General features: G+C 44.0%; 2 long non-coding RNA genes across 2 annotated transcripts; both read right to left on the bottom strand.

Annotated features, from left to right (window-relative positions):
* Positions 1–2,718: 2,718 nt before the first annotated feature.
* Positions 2,719–9,797, bottom strand: LOC134419076 (uncharacterized). Its single transcript, XR_010027969.1, has 5 exons — positions 8,654–9,797; positions 8,374–8,479; positions 5,666–6,120; positions 3,044–3,094; positions 2,719–2,846 (listed from the first exon to the last, which is right to left on the bottom strand). It is a non-coding gene; the product is annotated as an uncharacterized LOC134419076 (long non-coding RNA).
* Positions 9,798–12,137: 2,340 nt separating this feature from the next.
* Positions 12,138–14,764, bottom strand: LOC134419075 (uncharacterized). Its single transcript, XR_010027968.1, has 3 exons — positions 14,695–14,764; positions 13,367–13,441; positions 12,138–12,703 (listed from the first exon to the last, which is right to left on the bottom strand). It is a non-coding gene; the product is annotated as an uncharacterized LOC134419075 (long non-coding RNA).
* Between the last annotated feature and the right edge of the window lie 11,071 nt (positions 14,765–25,835).

Genomic DNA, 25,835 nt, shown 5'->3' with positions numbered 1-25,835 from the left:
AGTTGTGGTGGTGTCAGCGTGGGTGCAGAGGTGTAAAATGGGTGTGAAAGAAGATCAACCAAATTAATTTAAGAACTGAAGGACAGGTTCTGAGATAGATGTGTGCTGGAAGGCTTTGCAGATTTGGGTCTCTAAATAGCTTTCTTCCATTTCCACCAGCAAGCAGCAGGAACAGCTGAGTGCAAAAGAAACAGCTGGCCTTCCGTGATAAGGGGTAGCTGTCACTTCATGGTGAAGTTTGAAAAACTTTGTATTTAGAAGCAGAAGGGAGAGCCATCAGCAGCCACACCCTAAAAGCTGAGCTGTTTTGCAGTTTCTTTGCCACCTGCACTTGGTGATTGGAATGGTAATATTTACAATTTTAAATGTCACAATGTCTTTCTTTTCCAAAATCCATCCTGTGGCATGTCTTGGCATGTTAGATCAGTGACATCAGAGCTGTTGACTGCCCCAAGCTGTGGTGAGGGCAGAGATCTGAAGCTGATGATCAATAATTCAAGAAACTTCATTCACTATTTCCCACCTATGTCCTTAAGGACCTACCCTGCTTTTCAGATTTGGCTCATTGTATCTGCTGCATGTTTCTTTCTTTTATCTTTTAAAATTCCATACTACATCATATCCCTGTGTCCAGAGATAAGCCCTTCACTGTACCTTGGACTCCATCCCTCTGTTTTCTTGGGTGTTGCAAGGTTTTAGTAATTAGCAAAGACTAACTCATCTGCCCACACAGGAGGGGATCTGCACTCAGGGCTGGCACTGACAAGTTTCATCTCCCTGACTCAGTATCTCAAATTCCATTTATTCCTCATCTTACCTGTGATTCAGATAATGAACTCTGTTTCCTAGATACAGAAACCAAAACACCTGAAAGTTGAAGGTGGAACTTTTGGAGGAAGTTTCAAAAGTAACAATTTTGTCAGTGCCCAAGCCAAGTTTGAGACACTGCTTCTATTTTCTCTGCCAAGTAAAGCAGTTCTCCACCCCTGATCTCAAATAGCAGGTGTCACTGCATCTGCTTGGCCCTGTATCTAGACTGCTACTGGTGCACATGTGGCTTTTAGTCATCAATTTATTTTATGTGTGGTTTACTTTAAGTTTGGGGTGGTTTCTCTAAGTTCAAAGTGGCTGAAGATGGGAGCAGCCCATCAGAGAGCTGCTTTCACACCTTGAAGCTGAGGTTACATGACATGAAGATATGTGGGGTGTCAGGGTTAGTGAGTTGCTGCTGCAGTGTTGAGGGACTGTGTCCTGTGGAGGAGTCATGTCTGTGCAGCCTCACCCCATGAGCTTTCTGAGCTGGTCCTGACCTGTCACACCCCTTCAGCTGCACCCAGGCGTTGGCTTGGAGAGGAGCTTGGTCCAAGGATCACAACAACAAACAGTACAGATTCTGTGGATTCCTGGGGACCTGAGTGGCTTCCATGCATTTGATGGGCTCTCTGTGTGAAGCTCACTGCCTGGCCTTGACCAGTTGTTTGCTGCAGAGTTTGAATCACCAGCTTTCCCAAAACAAATTAATTTTTCCTGATTTTGCTTGGGATTTAGCATAGGCTTATGCACTGCTGTGGTACACACATGCTTGAAAGGCAAATCAAAAAAGCAAAAGTACTTCAAACCGAATGCCAGTCCCTTGTAACACTCTTTTCATGTTAATTGGTGTTATTATGAAAGACAACATTTGTATCTTGGTGTCCTTGAGAGTTTGGCTGCAGGGAGCTCGTGTGCCCCTCTCTGCCAACGCTCCCCGAGCAGCGAGACGCGCCGTGCCCTGACGCCAGGCCCTGCAGCCATTCCTGTGAGCAGGCATGAAATTATTCTTAAATGATTGAAGTGAAGCATAGATTGAAAAGCTTGAGAGACACTGCTTTACTCCATCCTCCTGCTCTGGCAATTTTAAACAGCGTCATCCCAAAAAATCCCTCTGACACTGCCGCATTGAAAGTGCTTTACAGGAGGCAGTGGTATTGCTGCTTTCATTTTAAAAGACAAAAAAGAAATGAGATGGGGCAAAACAACTGGCCAGTAGCACTCAGCAAAGGCAGGGCAAGGGTTGGGAGGATGGCTGGGCATCCCAGTGCCCAGTCTGGCTTGTATGGCATTATGATATACTGCAGAGTAAGGATTTGTTATGTTATTTCAGATCTGAATCTCAGAGATGTCATGGCCTTATTACATTCCCTTGGTGAGGGAAAAAGGCTTTGTATTGCATTAATCTTCCACAAGGGGCCTTGTGTACACTTGTATTGCATTAAGCTTCCACAAAATATAGAGGCTAGTGCAGTGCAAAGAGGCTTTGAAGAAATCATGGCTCAGACCCACTTTGTTCGAGTGCTTTTGGGGGGCATGGGCATCTGCCTGGGGTCACTGCTTGAACGGGCTGGCAAATTAAACATTTCTGCTTTAGCTGATAAAATCAGGCCTTCTTGCTGGGTAACTTTGACACAAGCACATCATATAGAAGTAAAATTTTCTTCCTCACTGTGATCATCTTCTAAGCTGCCTTGATGCTTAGCACCCTGCTGCAGTCCAGGACAGACAGAGAAACAGAGCAGGGGTGTGCATTTGTGCTACCAAACAGAGCTGAAACCAGCCTGCCTTTACCAAACACAATGTTCACTAAAGGAGGGAGGAAGCTGTGAGCTTTATGAATAAAATCAGGCAGTGGTAACACAGTCTCAATTACATCCTCTGAATATAAAAAAATAGGATTTTCTTACCAAGGTACCTGCAACTAGTGTATCTGTCAGTCGTGACTTCTGAGTTATAGGAAGAAGCCCCAGTGAATTTGTATTGGTTTTTGGTGTGAAAATCCATCCAGATATGGAAGAATGAGTTCATGAATCCTATGGAGACCAACACAGTAGTTAGCAGCCTTTAATTTACAATATGTTTGTTACAGAGGAGGAACCAAGAAAGAAAAAGTTATATTTACAAATTTAAACATGGTGATTTCTCACCTGGGTGCTTGGACATGCAAAATCTACTGGGTTTCAATCTGGGTGAATCAGTTAATGAAATGAGAAGGCAATTAGAGCTCTACCTGAGATGTCTTTCCATAAAGCCATTCTCCAGGAACCAAGTGCATGCATACCTATATGGGAGAACAGGTTTTATCAGAGGACAGATATCTGTAACATATTAATAGGGCTGCAGCAATTATATATGGAAATTGTTGTGTTCTGTTCTCAATAGGGAAAAAATAATACCTAATGTGGCTGATGCAAATCTGCTGCCAGCCATAGGATCCTATCATTTGTATCAGCTGTGATGGACCCAAGTGAATCTGTGCTGGGAAGATTGCAGGCACATCCCATATTGTACAGTAATGGTAATACCCTGCATTTCTATAGTGTGCCCAACTCACTCATTTTAGACTGCTTAGTCAAGATTTTCCAGTTGAGGCATTTAATAGATATTAATAATTAGGCAAATAAAATGCTGTTCAGCTGATTGAGGGAGGAATCAGTATTGATCCTGGGCCTCATGCTGCTGGTATAGTTGGGTCAGTATTGCCATGGTGGAGATAAGAGAGCTCGTCCATCAATACACACATCTGAGAGAACATCAAAACAGCCCAGGTGGTAAATAACCTGGACACTTGCCTGCAGGACCTAAAATTAGAGATCAGCACAAAGACTTGGCAGGTGAATACTCAGCAGATGCTGTCTTATCTCTCTATTTGCTTTGGAAGTTTGGGGCTGACCCAAAACATGTTGAAATCAATTTATATCTTCTCCTTTATTTCAATAGGCTACACACTAGCCTCTAATCAGTTGTGGGCCTAATCAAATGATTTTTCTCATTGCCAGCTAATTACTCCTATGGAGAAATGAAACAACGTTAGATGAGCACTCTGTAGGAACTGTATCTATACCATATGGTTTAGAACAAAAAATTATGGGCTTGATTGGATTGTCTTAAAGTCTCATATTCCACCTAAAACAAGGACAATTTCCCACTTTTTTCTTGATATGAATAGAGAAACTGAGTGAAGAGTCAAGTGGAATGACTGTAACAAGCTCCCTTCCTTATGCAACAAAAAAAAGGTACTGCAAGCAGGAAATCATTGGCTTTCAGCATCCAAGAGAGGAAGCAGCAATGCATTTAAACTGCAACAAGGAGGTTGGGTATCAGCAGAATGTTCTGTTGGTGAGGACAGTGAGAATGGGGCTGGGATACTTGGGGAGCCTTTGGCACCTCCAGCTTGGCTCCAGCCCCAGGCAGGGGATGGAGCACCCAGAGACTTCCTGGGCCACTGTTGCCAGTGCCTGCTTGGAGTTCTGCCACAATCTGGGGGAAAATGCCGGGTACAGGACAAAGACAAATTCAGTGCCATCACTTTGTGGTGACAGGCCATTTGCTCTATTTGACACATGGCAAAGCAGGAAACGTGAAAATGTGAAATCTGCAATTAATTAGATAATGGGAAATCAGTCATGCTAATAAGTATCTAAATGTTGTCAGACTCATAACTATAGCTTTGTGGATAGGACTGATCTAGTGATCACTTTCTTTAGGAATCACAGGTGGAAGGCTGCATAAGTCTGGCCAACTGATCCTGTGTGCAGCTTCCCTGTAATATTTCCCAGCTAAATCTTCAAACTGAGTGTTGGGTTTGAGGCATTCCATGAGGCACTGAATCTCAGCAAAGGGAAGATCTTTGCTCAACAATCCCAAAAGCTTCTTTGACATCCTGGAAGGGAAAAGAAATGGCCTCCATAAAAGGTACAACTTGCTGAAAGCAATCTTGCATGCCAAAAAAGCACCACTTAAACTGCACTGTGTGTTTGTGGACCAGAATCTAAGATGCTGTAGCATGGAGTGGTTATGACCCAGCCTTACAGGACCCATGCAGCACTGTGTCTGTAAAATATGATATATACAAAATGCAAACATTCAGATGAGCCAGCAGTGCCCTGGCAGCTAGGAGGGATATCCCTGTCCTGGGGGCATCAGGCCCAGCATCACCACTGGGGACAGGGAGGGATTGTCCTGATCTGCTCTAGGATGGCCTCACCTCGAGTGCTGAGGGCAGCTTTGCGTGCCACAATATAAGCAGGACATAAAGCTGCTACAGAGCCTCCAAAGGAGGGCAACAAAGATGCTGAAGGGCCTCAAGGGGAAATGGTATGAGGAGAGGCTGAGGGCACTTGGTCTGTTCAGCCTGGGGGAGACCTCAGTGCAGTAACAAATTCCTTGTGAGGGCAAGAGGGGGAGCAGACACTGATCTCTGCTCTGTGGTGACAGTGACAGAACCTGAGAGAATGGCCTGAAGTTTTGTCAGGGGATGTTTAGGTTGGATATTAGGGAAAGGTTCTTTACCCAGAGGTGGTTGGGCACAGAACAGGCTCCCTATGGAAGTGGTCACAGCACCAAACCTGACAGAGCTCAACAAGCATTTGGACAACTCTCTCAGGCCCATGGTGTGATTCTTGGAGTGTCCTGTGCAGCTCAGGGGTTGGACTTTGATGATCCTTGTGGGCCCCTCTCAACTCAGGATATTCTATGATTCTATGATTTCATCTCAAGCAGATGTTTATCCTTCTAGTGTCATGTAGAGTGCCACGTTCTTTGTGTTGATTTTAGCATTGAGAGAAAATTTCAGTAACAAGGTGCTAGTGAGATGGAAGAAGATGGGGGCAGGTTTGAGAATTTAACTTACTTGGTTTATTTGTTTTCCTTCCAGCTTTCCACAGGTCTGTTCTTTTACCTTGTTCTTGGCTCTATGTCTGATCCCTTCTGTCCTGTTTTTGTTCTCCTTCCTTTGTTGCCGATGGTTTCCCGCTGTTTCCATTCCCCTCCTTTGGTGTGACACAGATTCTCTGCCTGAGCCCCGTCCAAGGTGTTGGGCTCCCTGCAGTTACAGCACAGGCTCAACACCAGGGACATGACTTCCTGCTTCTCTGACAGTGTCTGCATTGTGTAAGTGAATGTGTGTTTTATCAGCCCACAGAAAAGAAGTTTCAGGGTATTACTTAATGGATTCTCCTTTTCTATCTTCTCAGGACACTGGCAGCTCTTCACCTCTTCTTCATTGTTGCTGCTCACTTGGTATCTACAGGAGACTGCTCTAGATGATCTACATACAGCAAGAGAGCGTTGCTTAATGTGAAGACCCTACAGTCAACACAGAGAAAACACATAAAGGTATGAGAAAGTTGTTAGGAATAAACATTCCCTATGCAGAGGGAAGTAGAAACACAGAAAAATCCCTGGATCTCATTACTAGAGGAATGAGATACCTGTAATAGCTTGGATGTCTCACATCCAGCCCTGAACTGGACCACAAAATAGTCGTCCTGTTCACTGGGACCAGGGTAACACAGGGATGGACTTTTACTTTTTTCACCCTTTCACATGTGCTAAGGATGGTGGAAGGTAAGACCTGTGCCAACACAGTACAGCACTATTGGCATTTCACCACTCACTCCCTCATGTGGGAAAGTCTAACTTACACCAAGTCACTCTGTCACCTCTCTGTCTTTGAATGAAATGTTGAGGGTTGTTTAAAAGTAATAAAGTATATTTATTACCCAAGCAGTTACCCAAAGGGTGAGAAGATCACTAGTAGTATTTTCTTCTATTTAAAAAGAGAGGTGCAATATTCAGAGGTGCACTGATGATACTTAAAGCTTTAACTTCTAATAACCATCTGTCTGGAGTTTGCAGACACCCCTGATCTACAGCTACAAGGTATTTGAATTAGCATCCCAACTCCTGTGAACTCAGAAAGTCCCTGAAGAGAGGTAACCTCTGATTGCTGAGCAATAGTGCTGCTCAGTTCTGAAACACTGACACAAACCACACTATAGCTGTGCATGAGCAAAGGCTGACACAACCACACAAAAGTATCTATAAATCTTTTTTGACAGCAGGTAGAAAATCTTTCTTTGGTCTCATTCTTCTGTTTGCATCCTTGCCTTCGCCTCCCAAATTCAGATACATGTTTTTCACCAGACAGGCAGTATGATTGCTTAAGAAAAAGGAGGCAGTACTATTACCTCAGTGTGACCTCTGTTTTCATTGTCTGTACCTTTGACATCTACTCAAACACACATTAAACTATCTAAAATGCACACATCTGGGCTCTTTGTGGAGTACGTTTGTTTCATTTTATAAAGCTTTGCTCACCTGTGGAGTCTACTATTTATTGTATGATGCTTTTTGCCACTTAGGCACTATGCTTAATCAGATTTGTAAATTAATTCTCTCCCGGGGTTTCTCTTTGTGTGTTCAGAAAGCATAAAAAGTGTTAATGACACGCTTCAAAACACACACTGGTTACATTAGTCATCCTCTCAGCATAGTAGTTTTATGGAGAACACTTTCAGTTTAAAAAAAGGCCTTATTTCCTTTAATCCAGTTTATTTCCCCCACTTTTGATCCCTAGAGTTATGTTTCATGTTAGTAAACAGCTACACAACACGCAAAGGCTGTAATTGTCTTTTTTTTTTCTAGAGGAAAAAGCTACTGTTTACATCTTGAAATATCTATTATTACTTTTTATGATATATTCAACTGAAAACATTTTTATACAGGAAATTCACCTTGTTCTGGAAGATGGAAAGCTGGTTGTAAAAATGAGCCCTGCTGAATCACAACATGCCTTCCTCCTGCTCTCCCTGCCCAGCAGTCCCAGCCCATGTCAGGGCTGACACTGGATGGGAAAGGACAGCTTGGATGGGGAGCACCAAACTCTCCATCAGTGCTGCCCACACCTTCTTGGACAGACCTTCCCTCACACACCATGCCCCCACCTTGTCAAGCTGTTCAAACACCAAAACTCTTCTGTGGCAAATGTTGGGAAGTGGGAAAGAATTTGCACAGCAGGAAATGTCACTGATGTTGGTGACATGTTGGAGGAGAGGGGGCTTGGACAGCACTGCAGTGCCCCTTGGCAAGAAAGGAGGACTGCCATGGCCACTGCTCTGCAGTGACAACAAACTGCAGCAGATCACCTTGAAGTGAGGGGTGCTTCCCAGAAGTCATTTTCACAGACAAGTCCATTTCCACGGACAAATGTGGCTGCAGTCCTCACTTTATGCCAGTGGCCCCGACAGAAAATCCCTCATACTGCACACTCACTCTTGTACTCTCTAGGAGTCTTATCTACACACCCCACCCCAACCCACACACTACCCCAATCTCTCAGCCCTTTGTGTTTCACAGGAAACAAGTAGATAAACCACATCTTTCAATTTCCTAATTATGCAAAAACGTAGAAACTCCTAAACTTTCAGAGGCTCAAAAATGCTGACATGGTTGGAAAAAAACAGGCAAAGAGGAGACCTGAAACCAAATGGGGACTTTACACTGGGATGTCATAAACATGACAAAGATGAGGGGTGTGCTCACAGAACACTCACTCACATGTTTTTGCTGACACAGAAGAGCAGTGGATGGTAAAGAGAGCCCCATCTTTGAGGAAGGACCCAGCAGGAGGAAAATCTTTTGTCTGATGGAGCAATCCATGATTCTGAGAAGAGAAAACATTGCGTTGATTGTTGCACAGAGGAACTTGCTCAGCTCAGTGGGGAGGAACCTGGCTCGAGCACTGCTCTCCAGCAGGACCCTGGGGATTTCTAGACATGTTTTTGGCCAGACCACTTCTTCTCTCCCAGCCTCCCTCTTTCCTTGGATCTGTGCCTACCTCAGAGCTGTGGGATAACCAGGACTTCATCCATTCTGCACCAACATGGGGACACGCAACTGCACTAAGGGCATGCAATGGAGCCCCAGCAAGAAGCCAGAGAGCAGCTATGCCTGTGCTGTTGCTCCCTCATTTCTGAGTTCCACATTCACTGCCTGTCCATTGGCTGGCACATGTTTGTGTTCCTGGGACACCTGGAGAGGCTGAGTTCATCCCATCAGTGCAGCTGCTTGTTCCCCTTCTCCCTGGTTTCACATGTTCACTCTCAAATCTTCTCCTTCTTGCCAGTTGCTTCAGACCACATGATTTAACCCTTTCCAAATTTTCCCACATTCAATAACAATTTTGGGAAATGGGAAGGGCATCCAAAGAACTGAACCTGCAGGGTAGGTGGGCTGGTGGTGAGTGCAGCCTGTTGGAGCCTACTGCTGCTAGCAGGGAATGCTGCAGCCCATGGTACCAGTACTTACAGAGCCCTTTTCCCCCAGTTCCCACATCATAACAGCCTGTACAGGTCTCTAGCTTGGATTTCCTTGTTCAGACATCTGTATTCTTTTTCTTTGGGAAACAGCAGAGTGACATGGAGGAAGGAGGAATTCCTGATTCTGGTGAGTTCTGGCCATGAGTGCCACAATTGTCAGACGGATGCCAAGAAACCCATGTCATTCACAGGCAACATTTGTTTCCTTAGCAGCTCTTCTGTTCTCTGGCACATTGTCAAGGGCAAAGGAAGAGGGCAGGTTCATCAAGCACTGCTGGCCAGGCTTGCAGGCACCATGCAGGCTTGGAGGACTGACTGCAGCAGGGCATGGGCAGAGTTTTCTGCAGCCTGTGCTGCTGCTTTGACATCAAATTACTCAGGTCCTGTAGGTTAATATGGTTACTAGTTCATATATAGGAAAAGAAGTGTTAAAACACCAGTTTGAAAGGCAGGACTGTTGTGAGGACATGAGCACCTTCCTCCTAAGAAGAAGCCTTGGCCTGGTAGAGCTTTGCTGTCTGCAGGGCAGCTGCACTATCTTGTCCTGGATGAGGACCTGCTCCCTGTCCTGTCCCAAATCTGTCCCAGCCTCCCTTTCTGTTTCCACACTAGGAGCAGGACATGAGGGTGGTGTCTCTGTGGCTCTCCAGCTCCTGCTTTAACCAAGAGGATGTTTGTTTCCTGAAAAAGAAAGCACAGTCAGCTGTCATGCCAGAGGAAAATAAAACACAGGGCCAGACTGGTATATTTTACACATCTGCATAAAGATTTCATCAGAGCTTAACTTGGCTTATCAAACCAAGCCCTAATTTTGTACATCACTAGTAGACAAGCTCAGGGCACTGATGCAGACAGGGAAATGCTCACTTTGCTCCCAATGTGGTTGTCACATGAGACAGACCCAGCTGGAGTAAGCACTGAAAGTATTGAAAATGGACACTGACCATGTGGAGCTTGGGAAATGGAAGGATATGACATTAATGCTGCAGATATTCCACATTCCCAGTGATCTGCTGCTGAATGTGCCACATGGCTTCACTGCGTGGTGCTTGTCCAGCACATTTGTTACTCTGATGAAATTTGGTTCCTTCACAACACCCCATAGCTGAGGCATTGCCGGATGTTCTGTATGAATGTGAGAATCAGAAATTCGTGGTAGCATTGGGTGGATCAGGAATAGGGACTTTTTAGGTAGGGAAGGACTTACTGTCCATGGCTAATGGTGACCTTGGGAGAATCATACAGCAAAGCATCTTGACTCCATTAGGGTCCTGAATCTTCCTGTTGTTTCTTGCAATTCCTTTATCTGTATCCGTTGTGGAATGGGTAATTATGCCCATTTCAGCCTAACATTGTCCCATTTTCCTTTCCTTTCCCCTTACACTATTATACATAGCAATCATTTTTGGCCACAAACATTTTTATTTTTGTTAACTGAGGTATTTCTCAGAACAAAAATCTTTCTAAATCTGGTTACTGTTTTCCCTTGTTGTGAATATTCATTCAGCACTTACCTTTGCCAAAGATGATGTAGTGCAAGCAGGTGTCCCAGCCGTACGGAAAACACATTTCATTCCTGACAGCGATCCTGCTGTTTCAGGAGAAGCCTACCCCATGCAGAGATAGGCTGGTTAGATCAAACTGTACTAATTGCAGAGTGATTTGGAAATCTGTTCCACTTGCAAACAGAATGAATCCAACACTTGGTAACATTGAATTAGCAAAGGTCACATTTCATAAATATTACCAAGCAATTTTCATAGATAATGCAGCAGGCTGGTTAATGATTAGAGCAGTAAACCTCTGATGTAAAGCCACGGTGAATAAGGCACATATTTTTACAGCTTCCGTTATTATTGCCTCAGGGATCTTAACTAAAAGCAGCAGAAATTATTAGGTTCCAACATACCTTTAAAATCTAACCAATCAGGCTGTATCTGCTCTTCCCAATGGCTTTTGTATTGCAAACTAGAAAATTCAGTTAGATTCTCAATGGGAAAAAAAGAACATACTGGTTTCAATCCGGTTCTACTGGACTCTGCAAAGTAAAAACCAGTTTTGGTAACTGGTGGGAATTGGCATGGCTCAGGTTAAGAAGGGATGGAATTCTCCCTCATGCCCCAACTGCTGAATCTGCTGGATCAGGGCAGCAAACTTTAGTAAAGATGTAGTTCTGCTCCAAGGATTGATCCCAGGGACTGGCTCCCCTCTGAAAACTTGGTTTCAACTGGGTCAAAACACTTTTTCTTAGATTGGAATGAATTACCTGAGCAGTAATCTTGATGAAGTCTGTGGGATTAGCTCTGTAGGGAACCAGTGTTGAACATGTTATAAGTAAGGGAAGATGATGGAATTAATTCTTATGAATCTGTGGGATTAAACAGAAATCTTGAGCCCAGGTATAAATAGAGAACTCAAAGCCAGTGAATGTCATTTTTTATTACTTAATTAGGCATATTTTTATCTGATAGTCACGTACTCATAGACAACCTGTATTTCTCAATAGAGTTTTATCTTCTGTGAGCCATTTGTGTCTGAATTTTATGGGTTAGAAAACCTTGGTATACAGCTGTGGCACAGCTGCCATCCAGCAGTGCTTAAGGATGGAGGGGTTGGGAATCAGCAAAATTCCAGCAGGAATTTTATATTTCCTTCATTCAGAAGAAACCAACAGGGATGGAAAGTTGCTAATGCCAATCTATAATGCATGTTTGAGAGAAATGATCACGAAATGAAATGAATGCATGAAATGAAACATGTAGCCCTTTGTGAAACATGCAGTGATGTCCAGGTACTTGGATGAAGAGGTGGAACTTGTTACATCTCCATTTGGGAAAGCCATTTGATGAGATAAAATATGAATTGTCTATGCAGTGACACCATTTGGACATGACAGATTTTAATTTTCAAATTTTAGGTGCTCGTGCTCTAAGGCCATTCAGAACCTAAACCTAAAAAAGTAATTATTTGAAAACCTAAATGCAATTAAAGTGACAGAAAAAACCAAACCAAACCAAACTCCAACATCAATGAAAGTAACAGCTCAGCTAAACATAAAATAACCCTAATTGTGAAAGCCAGCCTAAAGCAGCATCAGGACCAGAGTCAGAAGAAACCTAGAAGGCTTTTCCCACAGCTGGACCCAGAGGACCCTGACAGGCTGTAGGGTCACTGCTCCCTGGAGGGCTCACCCTGCCTGCAGACAGCCTTTTCTTCAGCCCTGCCTCCATCCCAGCTGGAACGGGCTGAAAAATAACTGGAAGTTTCTTGTCAGAGCAGACGCACAGCACAGCCAGTTCTTCATTGACAAATGAGAGAAAGAAAACAAAATATCACACTGTCATTTAAAAATAGCTTCAGCAGAAATACCACAGGCAGTGCTTTCACCAAGCAGAGATCAGCGACTGATTAGGGAGGGTTATCAGTGTACCTGGTGCCGGACAAAACCCGATCCCGCTGCACGGTGCTCTCACCCAGCTGCACAGATTGTGGGGGTGATGAATGCCTGAGAAACTCTAGAAGATTTCTGATAATGCAGGAGTTTGAAACAAGGGGGGTCTGCTCCTCGCCTGCAATGCAGATTTGGGAATGCTTCTTGTGGTCTGATGGTGCCAAGTGGCATTTTCAGATTTCGGTGGGACAGGGCCATTCCCTGTTTATAACAAACGCAAGCTGGCTTGGTCTGTTGCCAAAGTGGGGAGAGCTGTGCAAGGGTGATCCCCCCTGCAAATGATAGTGAAAAGTATTTCTAAAGGAGAGGCACCAAAGTTCAGCCCAGGTTTGGGGACTTCATTTTTAAAGCACAGTGTGGTCAACATGCAATAGTTTTCAGATGGCAGAGCTCAAATTGCATGACCCAGGATTTAGGGTTATTGCAACTTTTAACATTCCTTCTGGTCTCCTGCCCCTTGATTCTGCTTATACAAAGAATTCAGGTGTTAAAATGAATGTATTTTTCTTGATCTGTTCATTGTAAAGTACTTAGGCATCATTTAATTTGTAACTGTTATTTGGGTCTATTTGCATTATTCTAATTATTTGATCCAATAGGGGAATTAATATTCACTAGCTGAAGAAAATTGTGCAATGAACAAAAACACACCAGTTTGCTTAAGAGACTCTAGGATGAATTTCAAGATAAAATAAAAAATTGATGGAAGGATATCAAGAGCAAGTCCTGAGATTTTCTGAGATACAATTTGTTAGTTTACCATAGTCCCTTCAAGATGTACCTTGACCCATCACTTGTCTAAAACTTCATATCAGGAGCTGTGGCTGAAATCCAGATGCTTGAAACACTGTCAGTACTGAAAAAAGAAAACAAGTATATTAGAAGAAAAGCAACTGGATGAGTAGCTTTGCTAAGTCAAGTGTCATTCTCATGACCCTAAGATTAAATATCTTTCCTGTTTTTATGTATCCTGACTGTTCTTGACACGTGACTGCAAAAGCAATGAACAGCACAATGGAAATATGTGCAAACCTATCAAAACCACAGAAAGAGACAAATCAGGTAGCATGGTGACCTACCCTAAAGCAGGGAGTCCCCCTCCTGGGGCTGCCCTCACAGCTGAATGTGTGCCCTGATGGTTGGATGCCATCCTGTGCAGCGTGCTCGGGAGGGCAGAGTCCCTGCCTCTGCACTCAGGATTGAGGACGCAGCATCTGCTGCCTTCCAAAGCCACTCCATGGAGTGGGCAACACCCCAGGAGCAGAGCACAGCAGTGCCTGGAGCCAGCGTGGCACTCCCCTGCCCCTGAGGTACAGCTGCTCACGGCCATGTTGGGCAGCAAGCAGGGGGATGCAGAAGCCTCACTCTGGGTCTCCTGGCAGGAGTCATCTTGCACCCATCCTTTCCCCTCTTTTTGCCCCCTTCCCAGGATCTTGGCCATGCAGAGTTCCCACCATTCTTGTTCTTCCAGGCTATCTTCAAAATGCTGTCTTGGGTGATTCTCTGATCTCCCTGGGAGCTGCATTTCTGAGACTTCCCCTCCTGCACAATGTCCATTCCTGGTGGGATCCACATGGGCCAGTTCTGGAGGCAGTACCAGATCCATCACACTTCTGAGATTCCTGCTCTCCGCTCATGAGGTCAGGGCATTATCTGGGACTGGCTCTTTATTAAAGCAATGAGTAACTGCTCTTCAAGCTGAGGGAACAGCAAGTGACACCTTAGGCCTTTCACTCCCAGGTCAGTTGCTTGTGCTCCAGGCACCACCTGAAAGGAAAACCAGCTGCCCCCGCTCCCCCAGTAAACCAGAGGTGGGAAAATGCAACTCCCTCAGCACAGTCTGTAGCCATATCTACTCAGCCTGGACCAGTGACTCTGACAATTTTGCTGCTGAGATCCCCTGCAGGAAGGAGAATACTGAATACAGGTTGTCGAAATGCCTTTTAGCATTAGCAGGATACTCTGCTCCAGGCAGAGTAGGATACATACAAAGCCTTAAGCTGTTCCAGGCTTCACAGAGCAGCAGACAGGAAAATACATGTGGCTGCATTGGGACACATTGTTTTAAAGCCCTGTGTGATAGCACCAAGTGGCATAAATCAGAATTACCTGTCACAAACTGTATGTCACTGTGGCCATTTCCCCAGTCCTGGCTGAGCAGCAGCTCAAACTCTCTGAGACAGTGGTTATACTGGAAAGAGGGAAAAGATGTAACAATGCAGGAGATGGTAAAAAAAGCACTGATGCCTGAAAAAAATGTTGAAATGCATCCCTTTAGAAAGTAGTGCGAGGATGTGTGAGGGCAGGAACATGAAGGGCTTTCCTCCTTCCTGAGAACCTAGAACTGGCTCCAAGATCTTTTCCTTTAGCATCAATTTCACATTTTGGCTTTTCTCTATGAGGAAGTGCAGGACTCAGATAAACGTGTGCTTTCTGCAGCCCCAGGGTGTCCAATGTTTCTCTAAAACAGTTTGCTAAGTTAAAGCTCAGTTCCCCAGGGAACTGTGGAGTGAGGCCAGCAGCACGTCCTGGAAGCAGCTAATGAGTGAGCTGCTAAATACTTCACATTCCTCATGGACACCAATCCAGACTGGAAACCTGAGGAGGTTACTCAGCATAAGACATTTGCCCCTGGGAACTCTTCTGAACAGCAACAAGTCAAGTCAAAACCTCAGTCCAGACCTCACCTCCAGATCCAAGCCATATCCTGACCAGACCTAAATGTGGGGAGTTACAACCTGGGGCCTCTGCCTGCTCTGGAGACCAAGAGCAGGCTCTGTATTCCTGGTGCTGAGCTATTGCCCACCTGTGCTATTTAAAGACCTTTTTTCTAATTGCCTTTCACAGCTCCAGCTTCTGTTGGGGTTCCATCCTCCTCTCCAAAAGTCTCTGCCTGCCTTGGTTTAAGTAACTCATTGCAAGACCCTCTAACCAGGGCTGTCTTAAAACAAAGGTAGGTGTTGGTTTCTTTTCACCCTCCATTTGGGTGAAGTCACCATGGTGTGTGAGCAGGTTGGCAGTGAAAAGCAGCCTGGCTTGGAGTTACCACTGCCAGAGAAGTTCTGGGCATTGTGCTATGGTAAATGAACAACATCCCATGGCTCTCAGAAGTATTTACCATAGAGAAGGTCAAGATAGTAAGAGCAGATTTTGTAGAGTTTAATACCAATATGTGTTACTGAAAACCAAAGATGTTGCTGAAAATTTAAGGGAAAAGTAAATTGTCCATGAACACAAAGTTTGATGCTGGGATCAAGGTGCTATCCCAGACCTCCTGCTCCAGCATTTGGGGGTCAAAGACTGAGAATAGCTGTATTTTTGGAAAGAAGTCCTATTCTTAGATGGATTCAAGCATAGAGAAATCAGGACAAGAGCTTCATAAATTCATTTCCTTCTGCCTTCCTCACTCATCATTGACTTTTTCCCCACACTTTTTGGCAGCCTCTAGCACTATTTTTCTTTTCCCCATAGACTCCTGTGCTGCTTCTGTGCAAAGGTAAGCTCATGTAAGAGAGGCTTAGACAGAAAGAAAAACAAACAGCCAAGACCCATATTTTAACTATTATTGACTACATTCTGGTATCACTTAATTCTTAGAACAAGAAATTAATTGTATATGTAAAAAACCTAAAGAAAACGCTGAAGTGCTGAATTTATTCTTTCTAACATAATAGTTATAAAAAGAAGGTACCATTTGCTATCTGATTCCTACAACATTACACCCAGGTGGTCTTTCCATTTGTCCCAGAGTTTGTCCTGAGGTGCTGCTGTGCTTTGCTCATTACTGCTAATGCTGTTGTTCTGCAAGGTTATGAGAAGATGAGGCAACACAGAGCTTTTCAAATCCAGGTTTCAGGAAGAAGAGAGACACGTATCACTCCAGCCTGTTGGGGGAAAGAATGAAAAATAAATTGCTCTGGTGATCTGCAGTTGCTGGCTATTAATTCCTTTGAGGATTTGGTATTGCTTCCAAGGCAAATACAAGATTAGCTGATGGAGTAATGGAGTAGTATGGGATAGAGATCACATGGGGGTTCTTGTAAACAGATGTTATTTATTTAGCCTATGCAGAGCAAACCTACTTACAGATGTAATTCAGTATGTTCAACACTCTGTCTACGTGCCCAGTAGCCCCCCAGTATAACTTGAGAAGTCAGGAATCCTGCCTTTGTGAGCCCCCAGCTCCCAGGCAGGGACAGCTGCCCTCACACCCACCCCTGCTCAAGCGAGTGCTCCATCAGGGAGTCACAGTGCAACCACCTGGCAACGTGCAGAAGTGAGCAGGTAAAAATCAACCTGGCTGCAGGAAGGCAAGTGGAGAACACGTCTCAGTCACCTGGAAACTTCCTGCTGATTCAGCCAGCTGCAGGGGCTGCCCATCCCAGCTGCAGCCGTCAGTGGTGGTGCTTGGAAGAAATGCTGCTGCTGGAAGAATGCTGCTATTTTGTAAAAGCATGTGCAGGACCTTCCAGTGCCAGATATCCAGACGTGCTAATGCAAAATGCATTAGCCCAAGCAGCAGGAGCTCCAGGGTTGCTGGCGCCATTGAGTTCTACTCATTTCATCTTTATTATAAATACTGCATTGTCGTCTCATTCTTTTCTCTCATCCTCTCTTTAGAAAAGAATTATAAGGCTCTAGTTGACTGGTCCCTTTGACTTAGTACAGTTGTTAAACCACAGGCAGTAAATACTTCTTTCAATTGTTTAAGGCGGATGTATTTATTTCATTGGAACAACTGAATGAAATCTGTAAGAGCTAAAGAATCCCCCCTTTCACGGCAGCTCTGCTTTTCTACCTCTGAGCTGAATGCAAAAGGAACTCTTCCTTAAACCTGCCGTGTGAAATCAGCCCACCTTCAGGCTCCCCACTCTCAGCTTAGTTTTTTGTGGTTCAAGAAGTATTGCAGCCTCCAAAGACTCACCGCCTACTTGTAAATAGCGATCTTTCACCAGGCAGATCTCAGCTGACAAATGTTAATTGTTATGCAAACTATCCAGAAGATGAGCTCTTCTCCCAGGACTGAAGGGCAGCCGCGTCCCAGATGAAACGAGGCAGCTGTTTAAACAGCGCGGGGTGCGCTGCCCCGGCTGCCAGAGCAGCGGGAGAGCCGAGCTGGAGCCGTGCCATGCCACCATGGTTAACACCCCCGCTTGTGCGGAGAAAACCTCCGCAGCACTGCTGAGAACTTTAACTGACCCCACGCCACCAGGAAGATGATGCTGTTGCAGCTGAAAACAGATACATAAAAATCGTGTCTTTGGGCTCCTGCGGTGGGGTGCTCCCCGCTTCAACTGGGAAAAACAAATTCTGGTTGTTGGGGCAGGATAGGGATGGGAGAGCAACATTTTTCCCAGACCAGAGGATTTGAAAGGGACCAGGGATGCTGAGAATGCCATGCAAATCTTGTTCTTACCAGGAGGCAGATCCTTGCCTGAGGTGGGTGGTGCTGTTGGGCTGTGGCTCCCAAAGGAGTCTCCTGGGAAGCTGGGAGCCAGCTCCTGTTCTTGAGAAAGGCTCCATTGGTACTGCTCATAACTCCACCATCTCCTGAAAGGAATTCTGAACGTGCTGTTAGCTCGTTTTTCCTTCCGGTCGCATTTGGTCACTGCTCCTTCCCTCCTGCACAGCTCCAGTGTGGGGTCTTTGGGATCACTATGAAGAGTAAGAGTCATCCCAGACAAACAGAGGGACTCACCACAGCTGCTCGTGAAAACCATCCTGACAGGGCTGCTGGGCACTCCGTGAGCAGCAGGTCCTGCCCTTTGCCTGGGCAGCCTGCAGGGAGGAGGTGGCTCAGCAGTGCAGAACAGCTCCAGGAGTGAAAGGCGCCACTTGCTGTTCCCATGCCTTGGGTCACCTGGCTGCAGAGAAAATTTACATTTCACACCATGTATGAGACACACATAGAGACCACTAGTGTGTGTTGCCAAATTATCTGGTATCAGCCACCTCTTTGCACTTCTGGGCTAAAACCCCCACTTTTCTGGCCACCAGATAACTTGGAGAAATGTTTATTCTCTGGCAGGAACTTAGGATAATTTTCAGGGGTTGCTGTGCTCCTGATGAGTACATGGAGAAGTACTTCTGTATGTGGCTGTGCTGAATTTCTGATTCATGCCATCCTCTACTCCTTGGGGTGGTTTCAGAGGTTTTGTTTCTAGTTTGTTTTCATTTTTAAGATAGTTTTGTACTATTGCAGCAGGAAATTTCAGTTTGGTTTTGTTCAGTTAGAGTTTTTAAATAAATAAAATGCTTTATCCCACCTTACATAGTTTTCAGATGTATAGGACTTCATAAGTTTGAAGAGCATTTTAAGACAAAAATACATTGAAAGGAAGAACAGAGGAAGATTTGAAGATTCAGACAGCAAGGAATTTTGTAATGATTCTTACTTTCTTGAAATTTAATAGCAACATTTTCATTGATTTCAGTGGCAGCAGGATGGCAGTCTACTTAAAAGGGAAAAAAATGGAATTTAACCAAAAAAATCTGTTCCAACTCCACATCTCCTTCCCTGCTTTTGCATCAGTTCCCAGTATCAGGCTGAGCAGAACAGCCATGTGCTATTTCCATGCTCCACTTTGCCCTTCAAGAGCTCTCTTTGGCAACTTATTTTAAAAAATACAGGAAAACTCCTTCCCCAAAGGGCTGTAAAGCCATGGATTCAGTCACCAGAGCAGGCCACCCATTCCTCTCAGCAAGGGCTCTTGGCTCAGCCCACACTATCCATAGTTGTTTTCAACTGAGACTGAGCTGATAAGGGGATTTCCTTTCAAGTGGAAAAGCATAAACTATATTTATATTCAGATAATTTCCTATTTGTTGGGTTTAGCTTAACAGGCTGAATTTCTGGCCTGTCTCTCCAGTGCTCTCCAACCACATGAAACATTCCCAATGGTCCGGGTGGGAGTTGTTTTGCCAGAAGCTGGAGAGATGCCACAGTGCAGCTGCTGTGCAAGGCAGAGGTGGAAGGACACAGCCAGTCCTCCTTGCTCTGCTTTTTCTGCAAGGAGCTGACACAGACCACAGCACCTGCTTAGCATCTGCTACCGTGTTCATTACAGGCACTTGTGCCACTGACCCATCATTTGTCCATTCTCTGGGCAAAGAATGTGTATTTTGATCAAAAATTTTAAAATCCCTGAAGTATAACTAATGCCTGCTGAGCCACCCTGAGGACTCTGTGATTTTGCAGGCAAGTAGGACCATGCTCAGCTAAGGAGCAGAAGAGATTGAATTGCATGAGGACTAGAGGAAGGATTTACTGAAAAAGTTGGTAGAAGGCTCCCAAACTATTAATGCCCAGGAGGAAGGGAATATCAAACCAGCAGTACTTCATGTTCATCTGGGAAACCTACTCCGTTTTTCTCTGCAGGGATTTCCAGAGGATGAGACCCCAGTTCACAGCAAACTGATAATTATTAGTCTTCTCTGTACCCATTTACTTGCAAAACACCTCAGGATCCCTCCCTGCAGGAATTGTTCATGTTTCTTGTATTACCTGGGAGTTTTATATTGCATTCCATTCACTGACTGCCAGAGGAGTATGCTCTCGAGGTTTAAAGATTAAGCTTTTATTTAAATATATATATCTCTAATGTTGTACATCTGGTTTTGTTTAAACTCATTTCAGAAATCCTTTGTTTTCTGGGACCTTTACTGCTGGTCCATCTAAACTCAGGCTGTGGATGTTACCAGCAGCTCTAACTGAGCCAATGTCCTTTCCAAGATCAGGATTCCTCCAGTTTCACCCTCCTGGGAACTCATGGGGTGGATCAATATACACAAAGGTTTTGCAGAGCAATGTCCTAAAGCCACCTTTGTTTTATACTCTGAAAGTCCAGAAAATATTAAAAACACCTCTGAAAGACAATAAATACCTGAATGTGTTACCCTTTCTGGGAGCCCTTGGTGCTTCTTGAGTCCTTTGATGTTTGGGTCAGTATCCTTCAAGAAACAGCACAAAGCTCTGGCCCACCCACCTCCAGACAATCTTCTGGTTCTGGAAAGAGTTTTTTTTCAGTTTTGGAGTGCTGTCTGTGCCTTCTTGCAGTAGGATCTTGTCTCTTTCAGTTTTGGAGTTTTCTGTTCTTTTCTTTTGAAGTAGAAATATTGTATGAAACCCCAAGAGCTCTAAGGACAGTGTTGATGGTCCTTGATGCCTTGAGTTAAAACTGAGAAAATTCCTCTGCTGTGAAACAGTCATTAATCAGCTCTGAAAGTTCAAGTTAATAGAAGAAGTCTTTAGAATTCAAATAGAATTTGTACAGATATAGGTGCCCCAGGCCTTGTGTGTGTATGTACATACAAACACATATGTATGTACTCACATATGTCTACATTTATACAAGAAAAGTAAGAATCAATATAGAAAGTAGTATCTGAAAAAATCCAGTTACCATCACAAAAGAGACCATCTCCCTAGTCCTGCCCTCTAGAACTGAGTAACTCTGACTCTATATAAGAATTTAAATTGTATGAAATAGCAACATTGTTTTAGCTTTTGGTTTTCTGGGAACTTTTCTCTTCTAGAGTTTCTCAGCTTGAGAAAGTGACATACTACACAGTGGATTCCTGTACCTTGTGCAGCCATGCAAATTACATCTAGTTTTCTCATGCCCATTTTGAAATACAGTTCCCATCCTACTTAACCATGTCCTGGTGTGAGACAATACAGTATTGAGAAACACTTGAAGCTACAATAGCAGCAATGCAGATCTTTTGTTTTATCATTAAGTGGAATGAATCCCTGAGGACTCAAGAGAACTCCACAGAAGCCTGATGTATGCAAAAAGAGGCTAGTTATGGTAAACAAGGTTAGAGATATGTGAATATTCAACATGCACATTCACATTCAATGAGTAGACAAACGCCCAGTATGATGGGAATTTTCGTGAGAGAGCCTTCCTTCTTGCCTGTAATAGAGACAAAGGGACAATATCCATCCTCCTTTATGAGATCTCAGGTGGAGGAATGTAAAACTACCAATGCTCCATCTATTTGAGGCTGCACGTGGACCCTGACTGAGCTACAGCAGAGACCAAAGTCTTTCATCCTTAGAATGTGAGATCACCAACTAGAAGTCAAGTGCACAGGGCCAGGTAGATGTTTCTTGCTGCTCCCTGCTCCTGGTGAAAAGTTCCTTTGCAGAAAGGAATAAGTATGTCCTAACAGTGAGAGCTGGCTGGCATGAGAGCTGAGGACAAGCCTGGATCCAGAGCTCTGCACAGGAAAAGCAGCAAAGGGAGGTGGCATTGCACAGAGCTCTTAGAAACAGGCACAGAAATCCTGGTAATAGGACCAAGGTGGCCACATTCAGGCAATCAGACCAAACACAGGAGCAAAACCAGGTCTGGTCATGGCCTTTGACATGTCCTTTTTGAGGACAGCAGGCTCCAATCTCCTGCATTGACATCTGCAGTAAATTGTTTCTTCCTAAATGTCTGCAGTTGAAAAACAAAACCAGTCTACAAGATGTCAGTGTTCATCTTCTGTGAGAGGTATATCAGTCAGGTTGTCAATTAAAAGCATTCACTGAAGGTGAGCTGTGGATAAATTAATCTAATAGGAAAGCTCCATAGGTCAACAGCTTCCAGTCAGGGATGAGGGAATGTCACAGCACATTGCCTGTGATTGCACATGATGGTAATACTGTCTGCAGTCACCTGGAGGCAACATCCCTGGATATGCTAATGACACCTTTGCCTGCAGCCTGCATGGTGCTGTGGTTCAGCATGTTTGAGCTGAAGGTTTGTTTCTGTGCTGACCACAGCTCTTGTGCTACTGAATTGCCCACATGAGCATCCTGGGTGGCTCTCTGTGCTTGTGAATCATCTCCTCCTCATATACCAGAAGAGCAATTGTCACACACTCAAGAGGAGAAGCAAATGGGTCACTCTGTAGACAGTACTAAATGGAACCAAGATTACAAGCAGAGGAGGTGCAGTCTGACGTGGGACATCACCAAATACAAACTGCTGGAGATCCTCACAGGGACCAGCAGGATTTGGCAGTAGGGACTAGTGGGCCCTGCATGCTCTGCGGTCTGGTCCAAAAGCACCAGCCATGGAGTGTGAGCTGCTCCAAGGACCACACAGCCTGAAGAGGTGGACTGTGAGCCTTCACAGTAAGTCCTGCCCTCTGAAGCAGAGGTGGCACAAGATGACTGAAAATCAGTTTATTGGCCAAATACCCAAATAAGAAATAATGAAGATTTCCTGTCACCTCTGAAAAGCATTAATTTCTCCAAAGGTGAAAAAATCTCAGGTCAGAAGCAGCAGGGTATAGGCACACTTGCTTGCAGAGTGACACTTGAAGGTAGAACCAATTCTTTCAGCCATGACCAAGATAAGAAGACAATCCACATCAAACTCATCTGAATTTAGGGAAATATTCATCTTTGTCCCACTGCGTTCACAGGACATAATTTGAAACTACAGGAAACACAAAAAAGACACTATCACACACATGATGTGGGAGAAGCAAATCTTCAAAAACTACCTCAGCACTTCAGGAGAAGAGATGAAAAAATCCAGATGCTCAGAAATACTCTGCTGGACACATCCCTCAGATGATTTTTTTGTTGCTTAATATAATGTTTAAAACAGTCTATTATTGGCTGACGTTCCTCAACCAATCAGTTCACATCTGTTTTTTTTTGTAAAACTACTTCATATTTATCCTCCCAGAGACTTTCTAAGCAGTAGTAGACATTTTTCAGAGATGCAAAAGGAATTCTGGATTAGTTTGGTTGGTTTTTGTTTTTTGTTTTTCAAGATGAAGAGGAATTTGAGAGCAAAACCAGTTTACTTGATTTACTCATCAAGGTAATTTTTTATAATACAGATGGCAGACATGAATATGGAAAAATAATCATAGATTCTCTCGTGAACCGAAGGATACCTTTTATCCATAAAATGTCTCAAAACAACTACAACCAAGTAATGAAAAAAAAATATCCTTGAATGGGACACAGCTGGTTTGTCACAATTCAGACAAACATTTGTTATGCAAAAGCAACTCCTATTTTAAAAGGTGGTGCAGGATATTTGGGAATATTCTCAAGAGCTCTGTTCCCATCTCTGCAGAAACATAAAATTACATTTTTTGACCCTTTGCATCACAGCAAGGTCAAGCATTCTGAAGTCACCATCAGGAGCTGCTTCTGCCAGAAATTGTAGACATTTTACGTCATGCACATTCTGGTGTTTCCCGTTACTGTTTTCTTTCAGTTTAGGGATAATCCAAGATGTTTGCATCTTGCCATTTAAAACTAAGAGAAAAACCACAACAGTATTTTCCATGTAAGCCAAAATCTTTCACATGTGCCAACTGCCAAAGCAGACAAAAGAGCTTTGATCATAGTCAGACACCATAACTAGCTACTTGTTTTAATTACAGAAAGTTTTAGCTATTATTACACGACAGGCTGGCACATTCAGCACATGACATAATTTTATGAAAGCTTTTCGTTTCTCTCAGCACAGCTCCAGCCCTAGGCTATTCCACTCACAGCAGAAGCATCAGTTTGAATGAAGCCAGGGAGATATCACAAACTGAGACCCACAAAACCCAACCATGCACCAATCCCACTCCCAACTGGGTTGGAAGAACATCATTCTCAGTGCTCCAGCCAGGGCAGAGCTGTCAGCTGCCTACAGATTGTGTTTTCTTTTGTTCTTTTAATTTTTCAGGATGAAACAATTCTAAGCCTCTGGGTTTTTGGGATATACTGCCTATTGCTTTTACTTGATGTTGTCCTCCTATTTATAGTACATTAGTTTTAAGTGGCAGATAAGCTAACCCCCAAAATATTGGGTGTTTTCATGCCTGAATGACTGTCAGACCACCAAAAAAAAAAACAACCCAGTCATGGCACAGGTCAACCCAAACATTTTTATAGGTATTCCTGGGCTAGTACAAGTTTTCATCTCTCTTAGCAATAATTGAATTTTTTGGCAAAGCTTTCTGTGAACAAACTCGCAAGAGCTCTGATGAAGAGCAAATCAAAGGGGCTGTGATGGTCCTAAAAAAGGCTCTGTGATTTCTATTTGAACAAATGCTTATGAAGACTCATTTTCTCAGAGCTCTGGAGCTCTAATCCTCATCTATTCAGCCCATTGGAGAAAAATACCAAATCACATCCCCTATCACTGCATCTAATTTCAAATGAAATCAAATAAGCATAGTAAAGAGAATAAACACAAATAATTAGTGGCAACGATAACATAGAAACTGGTTTGAAAGAATATCTTTCCTTTGGAAAACACTGGAAAGCAGTGTCAGAGTTTAATTTCAGAGATTTCTGTTTAATGTCAGAGATTAATTTAACAGCCATTAAAACATCTTATTAACTCAAGTGCTAATTGAGTGCTTGGCAGGAATAACAGAGCACTGCCAACCATACACATAAAAATGGCTAGAATTTGAGGAAATGGTGTGGTTTAACATTTATTACTTTTATAACTTGCTAATATAGGTTTAGCTGGCTCAGGTGGCCTTACCTACCTCCTTTGTACCTGTTTTGAAGATGTCATGCTCTGATGGCACAAAGTCTCAACTGTCTTTAGGAAAAATTAAGTCCTTTTGGCTGAAATCTTCCAGATTGGGCTAGATGTGTTTTGCAGTGATGCCAGAGTTTGCAGGCAGAAAGGTGCAAACTGCTGAGCTTTGGGAATTCTCAGTGCCATGACTGCTGACATGATGGGCACTGAGAGAGGCAAGGTGAGCACTGGGGGAACAACTGGCTCAGCTGTTCCAGTAAAGGACCCATGACCATGCTGACCACTACACTCCCAGGACTGGTATTTGAGTTCCAGAGTAGCAAAAAATTGTTTTCTTGCACATGGATATCTGCAGTCTGTAGGGAAAAGTTAGACCAGCAATGCTCCTTCCTCTATATTTGACCCCCAACAGTGATGGTTTGTGGTTAACACATGATGCTTCCTGGGTCTTCTCATCCCTTGCACCCATGGCCTGGGAAGGCATCCTACCATGGCTCTAGACTGAGAGAAGATGGCCACAGATTGTTGTATTTTGCTTTTGCAGAAATCACCTCCACCCATTCCTCCGCTAGCACCCACAGCAGGAGGAAAGCAGTTTTTCCTGACCAAGCAAAGCCAAGGCACCATACAGCCTGAATTTCACTTGAGACCTCAAGGGAAGTATATCCCACAACTGGAAGTGTTACAGGGACACTCAGCTCCAAACCTCTCCCTTGATGACTGCAAATGGAAGTGGGTGGTAAG

Source organism: Melospiza melodia, chromosome 5 (genome assembly GCF_035770615.1).
Source record: "Melospiza melodia melodia isolate bMelMel2 chromosome 5, bMelMel2.pri, whole genome shotgun sequence".
NCBI lineage: Eukaryota > Metazoa > Chordata > Aves > Passeriformes > Passerellidae > Melospiza > Melospiza melodia.
This window is presented reverse-complemented; position numbering and strand designations above follow the sequence as displayed.